This window comes from Protopterus annectens, chromosome 9.part0 (genome assembly GCF_019279795.1).
Source record: "Protopterus annectens isolate FY-2018-M chromosome 9.part0, PAN1.0, whole genome shotgun sequence".
In the NCBI taxonomy this organism is placed as follows: domain Eukaryota; kingdom Metazoa; phylum Chordata; order Ceratodontiformes; family Protopteridae; genus Protopterus; species Protopterus annectens.
Genome location: NC_056743.1, coordinates 480,652,107 through 480,667,673, shown reverse-complemented (window position 1 = coordinate 480,667,673; position 15,567 = coordinate 480,652,107). Strand labels below are relative to the sequence as shown.

The 15,567-nt window shown below is 44.0% G+C and overlaps 1 protein-coding gene across 1 annotated transcript in view; it reads right to left on the bottom strand.

Moving 5' to 3' along the window:
- The window catches only part of LOC122811285 (glutamine--fructose-6-phosphate aminotransferase [isomerizing] 1), a 1,619,377-nt gene that overhangs the window by 369,059 nt on the left and 1,234,751 nt on the right, over positions 1-15,567 (bottom strand). The gene's annotated exons all lie outside the window — the stretch shown is intronic.

Sequence of the window (15,567 nt, the reverse complement as noted above, 5' to 3'; positions counted from 1 at the left end):
AGAGTCACAGTCTGCCTCTTTGTCCTCAGAAGAAGATTCTAAATGTCTCTTTCGACGTGTAACAGGAGTGGGACCAGATAATGCAAATGATGATGGCTTGAGTATTATTATAGCCTTAAACAAGCTGTGGGAGAAATCCATCCAATCCTCTTCTTTGGGCACTGGGGAGAGGACACATTTTTACATTTATTTGTGTGTGTGTGTGTGTGTGTGTGTGTGTGTGTGTGTGTGTGTGTGTGTGTGTGTGTGTGTGTGTGAGTGTGTGTGTGTGTGTGTGTGTGTGTGTGTGTGTGTGTGTGTGTGTGTGTGTGTGTGTCTGTGTGTGTGTGTGTGTGTGTGTGTGTGTGTGTGTGTGTGTTTTTTTTAGGTGTGAAGCCCACTTTCATAAGATGCAGAGGTTCCAATCCTTGATGTACGTCAATAAGTGACCTGGAATTTCTTCACCAACTAAAATTAGTATGTCCTCAAGTTAATTCAGAGAAAATTATACAGGGTTCTCATCTTTCCCCAGTGTCAGTAACATCAATTGTTTGCACATGGAAACCTCAAACACTGTGTTGGTCTCCAGTGAGGTTGTGGTAGTGGGCATCCAAGTAGACATCTGGCATGTCACGTGTTCCAAGACCTAAGCAGATACATCTGAGTCAGACTGAGCAGGTGTAATGTCTGTCCTAGGCCTCAAATTTCTTCATCAGTACAGGCGAGATATCAGAGGTGGAAGGGTCCTCCACCTTAGTCTGGGTGAGGAGCTTAAGGCTGGATTTCTAATTATGCATTGATGGAAGCAAGTCGAATCCAAAAAGTTTTCAGTATGAAAGACTGCCAAATTGTATAATTCTTGGAATCATGTTCTGTGCCTAAACAAAATAGGCACTGGTAGTAGAGATCTTTGTAGGGATTCTGCCAAACACAATCAAATTTTCTCCTTCTAGTTGACATCTAATAAAGTACCAAACAGCAATATTAGAAGGAAGGTTATTAACAGGGCGTGTATCTGAACTAGTGAAGGCCAGTGGTATCAACAATCAAGCATAGAACAGACAAAAGGGTGCAGGACCTGCACTCAGACTAGCGGCAAGACAGTTTGAGGTTTTTATGCTCATATATCCTCTTATGTATCTTTACACCCACAAGCTTAGGTCATACATCTGAAGTATAGCTCTGTCAAAGGTTTTAGCTTTGGTACCCTGGCCAGACATCCAGGTTATCTAGTGAAATAACTCAATAGTTTGGATAATTGCAACAGTAATCTAAGAAAAGACTTCATTCTAGCCCACTAGCTGACAGTAACTTTCAAAAACCCTTTTACCTTTTAAACAACTAAGAATATTGACAGCATACTGATTTAAATGACTATACTACAAAACAATTCCAGCATAAAGTCCTCATCTATTTTAATACAGCTGGCCCCGACAGTCAGTGGTCCAACTTTCTATGATTATTCACGATCACAAAAAAAGTGACAAAGCATGAAAAATAGTAATGCATCTATCATCTTTTTCTGAGTTATACTAAGTTACTTCAGATATCCAGTGTGATTTTTTTGAGCTTTTTTGCATCAATAAACTGGTAGAAACAGTAAATGGGTTAGGGATCTTACTGTACATCTCCTAAAGGTTACTGTTTTGCATCTGAACCTTTTATTCTTGCATTCAAATAGTATCATCATCATCAAAATCAATTGTTTCTTCTTATCATAGGAGGTTACTTGGCTAATAGCCCTGGGGCCCTTACAAGCCTAGCCAAGCGTTTATTCCCCTCCAAAAAACCTCAATCAGCACCTATTGCCCCTGTCAATGAGAGACACAGGTGGAACCCCTGGGACAGATTTGTGGTTTGCCATCCATTCATCAAGGTTGTGCTTGAAGAGGGTCAGTGATGTACTTTGTTTGACGTGTATGGGGAGTCTATTCCAGAGATGGGGCAGCCACTGGGAGACAAACCTGTCTCTACAGCAGGTTTTGTTAATGTTGCATATTAGATTTAGGCCTTTCAATTGGGTAATGCGCAAGGAGTTAGACTTACAGATATGGAGCATCTCAAGTAGGGCAGGGTCTGAGATTGCCTTGTAGGCAAGACACAGATCACCTCTGAGCAGTCTGTACGATACCAAGTAGAGTGACAGCGATTTGAGCCTATCTACATAGGACAGGTGTTGGAGGCCATGGATTCTCTTTGTGAGGTATTTTTGTGGCTGTTCCAGTTGGTACAGGTGTTTGGAGAGGTACATACCAATGGGGTACTGTACTCAATTATTGGCTTAATGAAGGAAGGAGTACAGAGAGGTAATAACCTCCTTTTTTCTGGATGCAATCCCTTTACTTATGAGATGAACCAAGAAAAAGGCTTTTCTGACCTCTGCCGCTACATAATGGTCCAATGAAAGATTGTCGTCAACTTGTGTACTCAGGTCTCTCATCACAGGTTGTGTGCTTAGGGGGTTGCCGTTAATGTGGTAAACATAACCTTGTTTTTGCCGAATGATATGCTAATATATATTTTTTTGCATTTAACTTAAGGCCATCACTTTGGCACCAGTCATTTTGTTGCTGTGAGACGCTCTTGTAATAAGTTAACATTATCTGGGGAGTCAATGACAGCACCCAATTTACAGTCGTCCGCAAACGTGGTCAGCCACAGACCTTTTGTCTTTGCTTGGTCCCCTGAAAAGTAGATTTCAAACAGTAGAGGTCCCAGGACAGATCCCTGGGGTACACCACTGGTGACAGGTCTGCCGTTGGAGGTACAGACACCTATTTTGACCTTGGGGGTCCTATCAGTGAGCCAGTTGGCCACCCACCTGATGACACAGGGATTTACATCAAGTTGCGTTAGCCTTTCGATGATGCCCGAGTGGAGGATTGTGTCAAAGGCTTTGGCCAAGTCAAGGTAAGCTTTATGTACTGACTTTCCCTCATCCAGGGCCTTGGTGACAATCTCAAAAAAGTCAACCAGGTTCAACACTGAAAATCTGTCCTTGACGAATCTGAACTGGGTGGGGTCAAGTGCTTGGAGATTGCCTATGTCCTTGTTTATGAGGTTTATAATAATATGCTCCATAGCCTTACAGATCAGACTTGTCAAACTAATGGGATGATAGTTTCCAGGGTCAGTAGTGGCACCACCTTTGTGCAAGAAGATGACAACTGCAGTTCTCCACTCTGCTGGCATGAAGCCTGTACTTAGGCTAAGGTTGAATAGGGTGCTCAACGGCGAGGCTAGTTCTTGCTGGAGATGGTGCAGAATACAGCCTGGGATGCTATCAGGTCCCATGGAAGCTGTGTTCTTTGCCTTGGATAGGGCCTTTGACACTTGGATCAAAGGAGATGTGAGGTGCGGGACAAGTATTGGGGATGTCGAATGGGCCTTTGGGGGGGAAGGGGGTGAGTTTGCACTGAACCTATCTGCTAGTAGATTGGCCAAGTCAGAGCCAAATAACTGGTACACTGAAAGGTGGAACAAAAAAGCCACTATAGAAGACACAAATCCACCGTCAGGAAAAACGACTTTAAGGCAGCAAAGCTTTCAGTTAGACAACCTTTCTCAATGCTAAAACAGTACATAACCCAGTGTCCAATAAGCAGTTTAATTTTAACTGTGTTGCCACTTGTAATAGTACTAACGTGGTTTATCTTGCTACCTGTGTAAAATGTGATTAATTTTACATAGGAAAGACTACAAGGAAATTAAAACAGCATATTACAGAGCATAAGTCAGAGATAAGAAGAAATAATGAGAATAATGCGCTGTTTAAGCACATTATGCTCAATGGTGTGGATCATAGTTTTAAATTTAGAGTGATAGATAGTGTGCAGAATAGACCTAGAGGTGGAGACTTGAATAATTATCTTGAGAATAAAGAATATAAGTGGATTATCAGGTTCCATGCAGATTCATAACCTGGTATAAATAATAAACAAGGACATAGTCAGTATCAAGCCTTTGCTTGTTAAAATAGAACAGCAAAATTTGTGACATACACCTTTAAGAATGTTTCAGAAAAAGTTTTAATTGATGGTATAGTGTGATTTGTTGGCTGTGGTCACGTTACCTTTTGGATCTTATTTAAATGTATTGTAATATGTTATGTACTGTTTTAGCATTGAGAAAGGTTGTCTAACCGAAAGCTTTGCTGGATTAAAGTCTGTTTTTCCTGATGGTGGATTAGTGTCTTCTATATGTTGGCTAAGTAAACAGGATCAGTGTAAGTGAAACCATTAAGAACTAATTCAGAACAAACCTGGGCTTTGTCATGGAGGTTCCTGACGTAACTGAAAAAGGCTTTGTGGTTACCCTTTTTTTTGCAGCTAGTTTTGATTCATAATTGGCTTTAGAGGTTTTCACTAGTGATCTAATTTGCTTGTTGAGGCTAAGGAGGGAATTTTTCCAATTGGGAATTTGAGCCTTTTTACTCTTGGACAACAGTTTCTTCCTTTTGATGTAAAGCCTGTTGATAGAGGATGTCCACCAGATAAGGTTTGCGTTTCCTTGAGGAACAGGTTTTAGTTCTGTTGGGTATGGTTGAGTCCATGCAGTTGTACAGGTGCTTGTATACTGCACTGGTGTACTGCTCAGCACAGTTGTCTGCCTCCTCTGAGGGGGGCTGTGGTGTGAAGCTACTGATACACTACCTTAGAAGGTTGTAGTCAGCTTTTAAGATGTTTTATAGCCTGGTTACACCTGGAGGGGAGGTTATACATTACAGAAACTTCGAATGAGACAGACTGATGGTCTGAACTCATCAGGGAAGAACTTACTATGGGAGTAGTGCAGCGGTTGCCCATGTTGGTGAGAACCAAGTCTAGAATGTTATCTCCCTTTGTTGGGGATGAGACAAGCTGGTCTAGTGTATTTGTTAGAACTGATGAAGTCAAGGAATCATTGAGTGTGTGCATTAGAGCAGGAATAGTTCACCCAGTCTGTGGTGGGGTAGTTGAAGTCACCAAAGATCATGGCATTAAAAGGGTACCTTGATGGAGTCAAGTAGGTCCAGGTAGGAGGATTGGGTGTACTGAGTCATGGAGGGGGTGGTCTACAGCTGGTTATAACTTGGACGGGTGTCTTCCCAATTGTTAGTTGCACCTGGAGTAGTTCTAGTGCATCATGCTGGAAAACCAGTCTGGAGGTGTGCTTGTCTGTAATGATAATAGAGACTCCATCACTTTAGTCTTCTTTTTCTAATTAATTGTTCTTATACCAAGTATGTGCATTTCTGTACTGCAACACACCACTGAACTTCTTAAGAATTTTGGAAAAATCCAAAAATAACGGGACAAAGATTTAAAATCACAGACGTTTTTAAATATTGCTCTAATAAATAGTTAATAGAACATTTTTGTATCAACAAGCATTTATTTATTTATTTATTATTTATTTATTTATTTCCAGTTTGATAACCGGGGAAGTCCACTGGGCCCGAAAGCCTGTTTTCAGTGGAGGTCCGGGGAGAAAAGCTCCAAGATAATACATTACACACAAAAACACAGCAGAACAGATCTAAACTAATACACACAAAAACACACTCTGTTCTAATAGCATAATACTTTAACAATTTCCAAACAAGAATGAGGTGCATTGGGCACTATACATAAGAAAAAGATATATTAGTGCAACTGTGAATGTTAGTAAAGTAGGAAAGGAAAGGAAATTATAGATAGAGTTTGAATGCAAGAGCAGGGATGCATAGGAGAAACGAAGAAGAAGCAAAGAAATTAAATTATTAATGAATAAGTATGATTACCAACCATAATCCACAGGGATTTACCAGAAGATCAAACATTTTAAGAGGGATGGGCAAAGATAAGCAAAATCAGGGACAGTTGAAAGGTATGTACAGCAGCCTTTCTCCCTGAGAGTCCAGTGAATGTAAGACTTCTGAGGTAGACATTCCTGACAGACATACAAAGTTGCCTTTACTGAGCAGCATTATTAAACAAGCACAACTTAGTACCTGCAAGAATGTTCCTGCTTATCACAGAATTACAATCAATTAACAGCAAATTTGAAAACAAAGTTTACTTTATTAATTTATTTATTGAAATTTGTTTACTGGGTACAGGTGCCTTTTTCCAGAGAAGGCTCAGTGAGAAAGGCTCCAAGGTATCATATTTAATGTAATCAGTATTACAATAACACATTTTTTAATGCAAAACTCCCAAAACAGCTCCGGGGAAAGTGCCAATGAATATCCAAGAACCAAGTAGAAAAGCACTGAAAACAACCTTCTTTATTAACGCTGTGATTAATTATTATTAATTATTTATTGGACATTTGGCCACCAGGAAAGTCAGACTGGACCAAAAGAGACAATTTTCAGCGGATGCCTGTCCAAGACTTTTGTCGTGGAACATAATAATATTTATTTCCTAAATGGTCCGTCCCAATAAGATGTTTCACCGGCCCAGCAAATGTTTGAATAAGCTGTCGGAGTTTGTTCATTGTTCCAAATCACAGTCACAACCTTGCATGGATTAGTCGTTACCATTGAGTGCTGGGGTTAGCTAGATTGTACACTGGTTATGACTGTCTGTTATCTCGTGTAGTACCTAGTTATATTGGTAAGAGTAGAAATGTGCTTTTTTTTTTTTTGTGAAGTTGTGACTGTGATTTGGAACAATGAACAAACTCCGACAGCTTATTCAAACATTTGCTGGGCCGGTGAAACATCTTATTGGGACGGACCATTTAGGAAATAAATATTATTATGTTCCACGACAAAAGTCTTGGACAGGCATCCGCTGAAAATTGTCTCTTTTGGTCCAGTCTGACTTTCCTGGTGGCCAAATGTCCAATAAATAATTAATAATAATTAATCACAGCGTTAATAAAGAAGGTTGTTTTCAGTGCTTTTCTACTTGGTTCTTGGATATTCATTGGCACTTTCCCCGGAGCTGTTTTGGGAGTTTTACAGTTGTTTTTTACAGCTTCCCTCTTGTTTTTTGCTTGTTTGACATTTTTTAATGCAGTTTCAGTGAATACATAGACTAACAGTCAGTACACTACAATTTACATTGATATTCAAAAAAAAAAAAAAATAAGTTATGTACTCACCATAACATTCCATCTGAGTTGTTGTTCTTTATTTATTTTCAACCTGTGGGCTCCCAGATTCTACACAGATCCAACTCAGCTGCATATCCAGCATCTGAACCGAGCTCAGAGCTCCTCCCCTACCCATAATGCCCCTGTCTCCTTCCTCCCTTTAGATAAAGTTTGCTGCCCAACTAGCTTCCACACCCCGACCAAACAGCTTATCCCATACTAGACACCTGCATAAGCAAAAGGGAGAGAGTAAGAGGCATGCAGAAGGTGACCACATCCTCTACTCGTCAGACCACCACACAGTCTAAACAAGGCAGGGGGAAGGAGGGAGGGATGGCTGAAGACAAATGACGAACAACAACTCAGCTGGAACATTATGGTAAGTACATAACTTCTTTATCTGAAGTTGTTGTCTTGATTTGATCTTCAACCTGTGAGACAGAGTCCCCGGCTACTAAACACCAGGGAGACCCTCATGGAAGGATGTTGCGGAGCATGACGGAGCCAAAGGATGCCATATTCCTGGATATGATGTCCAACTTATAATGCAAACTGAAGGTATGCGATGAAGCCCAAGTGGCGGCAGAGCAGATATCATCTAACAAAACTCTGGACCAAAAGGCTGCTGAAGAAGCCATAGATCTGTGGAATGTGCCTTCACATGACCTGGCGGGGATAACCCCCTAAGAGTGTACGCTAGAATAATACACTGGGAAATCCAACGCGCGATGGTGACCTTAGATATTGGTTTCCCCAAAAAGGGTTTAGAGTAGGAAATGAAAAGCTGACTTGCGAAAGGATTTAGTCCTACGCAGATAAAAAGGTAACTATCTGTGCACATCCAACAAGTGCAATTTATATTCTCCCTTGTTTTGAAAATTTGGAAAAAAGACTGGGGGATTAATCACCTGATTAATAATGAACTCCGAAGCTACCTTAAAGAGAAAAGATGGGTTAGTATGCAAGGATACCTTGTCCTTATGAAAACTCATATAAGGAGGCTTGACCAACAACGTTTGAAGCTCTGAAACCCTCCTGGCAGATGTAATAGCAACCAAGAAGGCCGTCTTCCTGGGCAGAAACTGCAGATCCACAGAGGCTGCAGGCTCAAAAGGGAACAAAACTAGAGCTTGTAGAACTAATGTAAGATCCCACGGCGGCATTGGGTCCTTCACTGGGAGGCCGAAGAAGAAAGGTGCCTTTTAAGAAGGCTTTGCAAAGCTCAGAGGATGCTAAAGAAGCCATATGATCACCTACATGAAAATTAGGAATCGCTGCAAGTTGGACCTTGACTGTAGAAGAACTGGCACCTTGCTGAAAGATCCCTGCCAAAAATTCCAAAACTGCTGAGACTAGGGGCAGTGAAGGGATCTAGGGCACGCTACAAGGCCCAGATAGAAAAACATTTCCATTTGCTGGAGTACACCTTTCTGGTGGAAGACTTATGAGCCGCAACCAGGATCCTTTTGATAGGTGAAGATAAGCCGGCAGTCCTGACTGTCATGGGAACTGGAGGAGCTAAGCAGTGAACTTCAGACTGTCCAGGTCTGGATGGGGAATCCCTGACGGATGAGAAATAAGATCCAGAACTGGATCCAAGGTCCATGGTGGAGCCAACAAATGAGACCACACAGGGGGGGAACCAGAACTGACAAGGCCAGAATGGGGCAATGAGTATAACTAAGCTCCCCAGCCTGCGAGCTTTCTGACGGAATTTTGGAATAAAGGGAAGTGGAGGATAAGCATGCAGAAGACCGGGAGGGCCAAGCATGGATCACAGCATCTCTGGGGGCTTCTCCCGGTGGAGGGTTCAGAGCGAAGAACTCGCTGCATTTCACGTTGGAAGGAGAGGCGAAGAGATTGCAGCAAAGCTGACCCCGCTTGAGAAAGATCTGTTCCGCTACTGAAAGATTCAAAGACCACTCGTGAGGCAGCAGAATAGACCTGCTGAGCCTGTCCACTAGAATGCTGGACCTCCTCGGAATGTGCGTTGCCACCAAGAAATGGCCAGTGGAGATTGCCCACACCTACACTCTCATGGCGTCGCAACATAGAGGGTAAGACTTGGTCCCCCCTGTTTGTTGATGTACCAGAACACAGACATATTGTCCGTCTGGATAGCAATTGTCCCTGGGGAAGATGGGCATGGAGACCCTGCACCACTCTCATCTCCAGGACGTTGATATGCAGTCTGGTCTTGTAAGGGGACCACTCCACCCTTGTAGGGAGTCATCCATAATCACCGCGGTCGAGGGGGAGGGTGGAAGAAAGAAGTGACCCCGAGCAGGATCCGGGGAATGAATCCACCACAGTAAGGAGTCCGTGGACACTCGAGAGACTTGAACAGGATGAGACAAAGGGAGATCTAACATGGACCACGAGGGTCCACAGAAGAAGCCGCATGTGAAAACATGCCATGGGCAAGAGACTGATTGTAGTTGCCATAGACCCTAAAGCCCTTAATGCCATTTCCACTGTTGGTGACTGAGCTTGGAGAATGCAAAGGACATGTAGGTTCAGAGACTGAATCCTGCCCGAGGTAAGAAAGACTTTGGTTTGAATTGTGTTCAGTTGAGCCCCAAAGAAATCTAACACTTGAACCGGGGCCATAGATGACTTCTTGAGATTGATGGTAATGCCCAACTGCTGGGATAAGAGAAGAAGGGAATCCCCTGTTTGATTGAGCTGATGATGTCCAGGTAGGGGAAGACCTGTATGCCATGGAATTTCAGGTGAGCCACTACCACCGCCATCACTTTGGTGAACAACCTGGGGGCTGTGGTGAGAACAAAGGGGAGTGCTCTGAACTGTTAATAACTGACCCCCAGCCGGAAGCGGAGAAACCTCTGAGAGCTCCTGTCCATTTTGATATGGTAGTACACATCCTGGAGGTCAATCGAGCACATCCAATTGTTCTCCTGCAGGAAGGGCAAGATAGATAGAAGGGTGACCATCAGGAATTTTGTCTTGGCTACAGACAGGGACAAAGTGGAGAGATCCCAAATGGGTCTTAAATCCCCCGTCTTCTTTGGCACCAAAAAGAACCTGGAATAAATGCCTAACCCAGACTGGTCTGGGGGGACAGGTTGGATGACTCACTTTTCTAGCAGCTTTGCAATTTCCAGTGCTGCATCCTCCCTTTGCGTGGGTGGAACTTCCAGGAGGTGTCTGCGTGGATGGGGTGATGTCAGAAAGAGGACTGAATAGCCTCTGGATATAATTTGCAACACCGAACGATGTTCCGTGATGGACTCCCATGCTGTTAGGTGTAGCGATAGGCGACCACCGACTGCCTCCAGAGATGAGCAGCTGGGCAACCCTTCAGGGTTGCTGCACAAGTCTTTCCAAGAAAGGCTCATGAGACCCTTGATTCGTTGGACCCCCTCTGCATCTAAGGTGGCATCTATTAAATCACCCTCTGCCCCTAGGGGAAGGAGAGTGCTGAGTGTCCTGGGAATAGCTCTGAGATTTTCGGAACCACATCCTCTTGGCCCCTCACTGATTCCTCGAGAACGTTCATTGAGAGGCTGAAAAATGGATCCCGACCGCAAACAGAGTCTTCCCATCCTTCTCACTCTGGACTAAGGTGTCACATACCGACTTCCTAAAAAGGGAGGAACCGTCGTATGGGGCATTCGTAAAAGATGCTTTGAAGGGTTCCGAAATGGCACAGAGCTGGAGCCAGGCATGGCGCCTGATGGCAACGCTTGTAACAACAGCTCTAGCGGCACCCTTGGTAGCATGGGAGAGGAAATGCATAGAGGTGTTAGCGATAGAAGTCAGGGTGGCCATTTCAGAGAACACTTTCTTGTCCTCCACTGACATGGACCCTCAGGTAGACTCAGCGACCTCCTTGACCAGGTCACACTGCAGCCTAATCAAGTGTGCCATATAATTCAGTACATGCACAGAAAAAGTCACTGAAGCGTACACCCGCTTCCCAAAACGATTCATCGTTCTGGACTCTCGGTCAGGAGGGTGGACTGTGGAGCTCTCCTGAGCAAGCTCCTTCTTAGTTGCGGCTGCCACCACCATGGCATCAACCGGGGATCCCTTAGTCCAATGGGTCATGTCTGAAGGGGGGACACAAAACCTTGTCAGGGCGTTTGGGGATGGGTTCCACCATGTCTGGTTCCTTCCATGCCCAAGATGTGATAAGATCCACCAAAAGATCCGCCGAAGGGGGCACCCAGGAAGTAGAGAGTCCTATGCCAAATGCCTTCAGAAACACTGATTCGTACGAGTTAGGTTTTTTGGCAGACCACCCCCCCATGCTGGCGTAAGATTTCCATGATGTCACCAAAGGAGACATCCTTAGGGGGTGACTGGGGGGACCTTCCTCCAAATCAGTGTCTTCCATGAGGGACTAAGGAAGGGAGTCCATGTGCCTCCTTTTGCATGTACATTTGTGAGGGACCTCCTCAGTGAGGGTCTCTGGAGGGGACTCACCAACGTCTCGCTGCTCCCAAGAGGGAGCCCCCTGGGGCAAAAAGGCAGCAGGCTGTCCCTGAAATGGTAGAATAGCCAGGTCTGTGCCAGAAACAGAGGGAGCCAGGACAGACTCCGAAGATGAGATTGTCAAGAGTCTCGATGGGATCGAGAGGACCCTCTGCACCATGTCAAAAGTCAATGGGGAACAGACCTCCTGAGGAAGGAACAATGGTCGGAGCCGTAACCCTCTGACCTGATGAGGGAGCCGGAGCCCAACCTCCAGGTGCCGAGATACCAAAGGGAAGGCTCTGCTCCGATCCCCTCAGATCCAGCACCAAGGCTATGGCTCCGAGAGCCAGATGGATCTGAGCCAGTTGGATCTGACCTACTCAAGGCCATAGCCATCATCGAGGTACAACATATCATCAGAGCCGACTCCTCGATGCCGAGTGTCAGATCAGAGAAGGCGCAATAGGGATGAACGCTGATTGCATACCCCTAGCTCCAGAGGGAGAGAGGGCAGGCAGGACTCCCAACTGTATCTGGATATGGATAAACTTCTGCATCATCCTATCCATCTCCATTTCAGAAAGGCTGTGAGTGCAGTGAGAAGAGGAGGCCACCAACACCGACCTAGAGGGGCAGTGAGGGGAAGCCTGCACTGGTGACCGGGTCTGAAGCTCCTCCAGCTCCAGAGAGAACCAAGGGGAATGGAGCTGGGGAAACTCCATCCTTGGAGCTGACCTAACTTTAGCCGGAGGGCCCGCTGAAGCCGAGCAATCCGGGGATCTCTTCCTGGCCTTGTCCTTAGACTTGACTGATTTGTGTCCATCCCTGGGCCTCTTGGCGGGAGTTTGAGTCCCAGAGGCCGGGGTGGAGACAACAGTAAAAGCTGGGGCAGAAGAGCCCTGTGCCCCGGTGGTAGGACGGGAAGAAGGCCATCAAAATTAGCTTATTTCTCCTGTCCATCACTGCCCAGGGACTGAACCTGGCACAGATGGAAAAGGAAGTGTCCAAATGGGCTGACCCAGACATTCAATGCACAGTGTGTGTCCATCAACTGGGGAGAGCTTGTAGGCGCACACTGTGTATTTTCGGAAGCCTGGTTTGGGGGTTTCAGACATACTCCCAGCTACCTGGCCTAACACACTCAATCACACAGAGAACACACACGCAAGAGAGACAGGAAAGAAAGGAATTTTTTTAGTTATTTTTGTTTAGTTTTAACCGACGCAGAGAGCATGAGGAGAGGAAGAAAAACAAAACAGGGAAAAGTATGGTAGAAAAGCTAGAGCTACAAGGAATAATAAAGTCACTTACCCAAAGCTTTTAGCAGACAGCACAGATCACGATGCGGACTTCAGCGCGGCAAACAAGATCTGAAGAGAGGAAGGAGACAGGGGCTTTATGGGTAGGGGAGGAGCTTTGAGCTCGGATTAGATACTGGATATGCAGCCAAGTAGGATCTGTGCTGGATTTGGGAACCCACAGGTTGAAGATCAAATGAAGACAACAACTTCAGATCATTGAATTTACAAGCCCTATAATAAGACTTTACAAATAGAAGAGTGGTGTATAAGAGACACAGGAGTAAGTTAAAAAATACAACAGAGTGATGTATTGGAGGAAATAAGCAAGTTTGAGTGTTAATAGAGAAATAGTGATGGAATAATAAGTAGGTCTTGTTATTCAGAAGTAGGTATAGTAGTTTCAGAAGTACAATAAAGTGAGGTACTAGAAGGGGATAAGCAGGTTAAGTGATTAAGTGCTTTAAATGGAGGTATAAGAAAGGTAATGAAGACGTTTAGTGAGCTATGTCCCAGATGAGGAGCAGGGACAAAGCCAGGAGGCAAATAAGTCTTTTACCAATGGTTTGAAAGATGAACGTGTGTGATAGACTTGATTAATACAGGAACTGTATTCCAAGTTTTAGCTACACTATTGGAATAGAGACTAACCCTAGCAGCCCTTTGTGGTTTGAAGATGATAAGCAGTTTGTTTATTATCTGATCAAAGGGGACAATCTGGAAGACGATACTAGAGTATGGGTCTAATTGCTGGGCAGGTGGTAAAGATGATTTTATGGGTTAGGTTGAGCTGAGTATAGGATAAGTGGTGAGGAAGTTCAAGCTAGATATGCGTTTTTAGTGCTGAACAGTAGCTGGCACAGTTAGGTTTGTTGCAAGCGAATCTGGTGACTTTGTTATAGCACTGTTCAAGTTTAGAACTTGGTGAGGCTTGTAGGTTGGTCAAGACAGGGGCTCCATATAGGAGAAAGGATAAGATGCAAGTGGTAGCTAGAGTTATCTTGGAAGAGTCTGTAATGAATTTCTTTACTCTGTGTAGGTGTCTAGTTTTTGATGGGTTTTCTTGATGCTGTTGTGGATATGTAAATCAAATTTAAGACCGTTGTTGATTGTCCTATGCCAAATAGTTTTCTGTTTGGGGTAAGTTCAATCTTGGTATTATTTAAGGAAGAAAATTTAAAGTTGTTTTTTTCATGGAAATGGGATTTAGGAAAAAAAGAGAAGTAATTTAGTTTTTTTGGGATTTAGCAGCAGATGATTATCCTTAAACCAACGTTCAAAAGAGGTACAGGTGTTTTGAGTAATTCTCTGAAGACGTATTAGGTTGTCAACATATTGTATAAGAGAAAATTTATGTAAATTGTTAATCAATATATTAAAGAGCAGAAGGCCAAGAACGGAGCCCTTGGCACACCAGTATTAACAGGAAGGACAGGAGAAAAAGTGGAGAGACATTTAAAAGACTGGAACATATTGGTTAAGTAGTTGTTAAACCACAGTATGGGTTGTGATAACCCGAGAGAAGACAGATGGCAGAGGAGTTTTAAGTGACAGATTAGACCCAAAACTTTAGAGATAGATCAAGGAATTCAGAGGAAACACGTTTGCCTTCATCTCTGGCTTTTTTTAATGGCATCTGTGAAAGTTAATAAGGCTGTGGTAGTGCTATGGGTGGGTCTAAACCCAAGCTGTGTGGGGGTCAGGAGCTTTTCCTGAAGAATATGCTGAAGAAGTTACTTGTAAATGCACTTCTACAGGATTTTTGTCAAAGGGGATAATATGGTGATATGTCTGAAATTGGTTATATCAGATGAGGTTTATGAAGGGGGGGGGGTGATGATATTTTTTCCATACAGAAGGAAAAATAGTTGTGTAAGAATTTAACATAACAATAAATGTCCTTCTCCTCTCTGATGCAGTATTCTTTACACGAGGGAGTTGCCTGCCAAGGCCATTCGACGTCGGCCAACATATCAAAGTCTTTTACTACCGTAAGGTGCGTGGTACATCTGACGTAGGCTTCTATTGGACGTAGGCCATAAAAAAGATGTACGCGTGCACCATCCTCAGAAATGAAGCCCCAGGCAGAGAGACAGTCCAAGAGAAAGAGGATGAACGCATCCAAGAACAAGAGGATGAACGCATCCAAGAACATAAGGAAGTGGGGGAGGAGGGTGGGACAGAATACTGCAACAAAGAAGAGAAGGACATCTATCATTATGGCAAGTTCTTACACAACTAACTCTACATGAGGGAGAATACAAAACTCATGCAGAAAGGGAGATGGAGGTGGCAGAAGAATTTTCCAGGGAAACCATGAAGAATGGCCCTGGCAAACACTGCCCTGGATATGGAGATAGAATCCAGCTTATAATGTTTGGTGAAGGTGTGGACAGATGTCCAAGTAGCTGCTTCTAGAATGGCGCTAGTGCCCAGCCCTTTGAGGAAGGTCCCTGAGGAAGACACTGCCTAGTAGAGTGAGCTTTGACTGCATCAGGAAGGACTTTACCATGGTGGGCATAGCAGAATAAAATGGACTTGGAGATCCAGTTGGAGATGGTCTGTTTGGATACAGGCACCTGGGTGGAATGACAAACAGTTGGTTTGATTTTCCAAAAGGTTTAGTCTTGTGCAGATAAAACCTGCATTCTCTTGGTACATCCAGTGTGTGTAGGATCCTCTCACTATTGTTCTGGGGTGAGGGGATAATGGTAGGTAGATGAATGACCTGGATCAAGGAGAATTCATTAACTACCTTTGGCATGAAGGAAGGGTTAGTGCGAAGGGA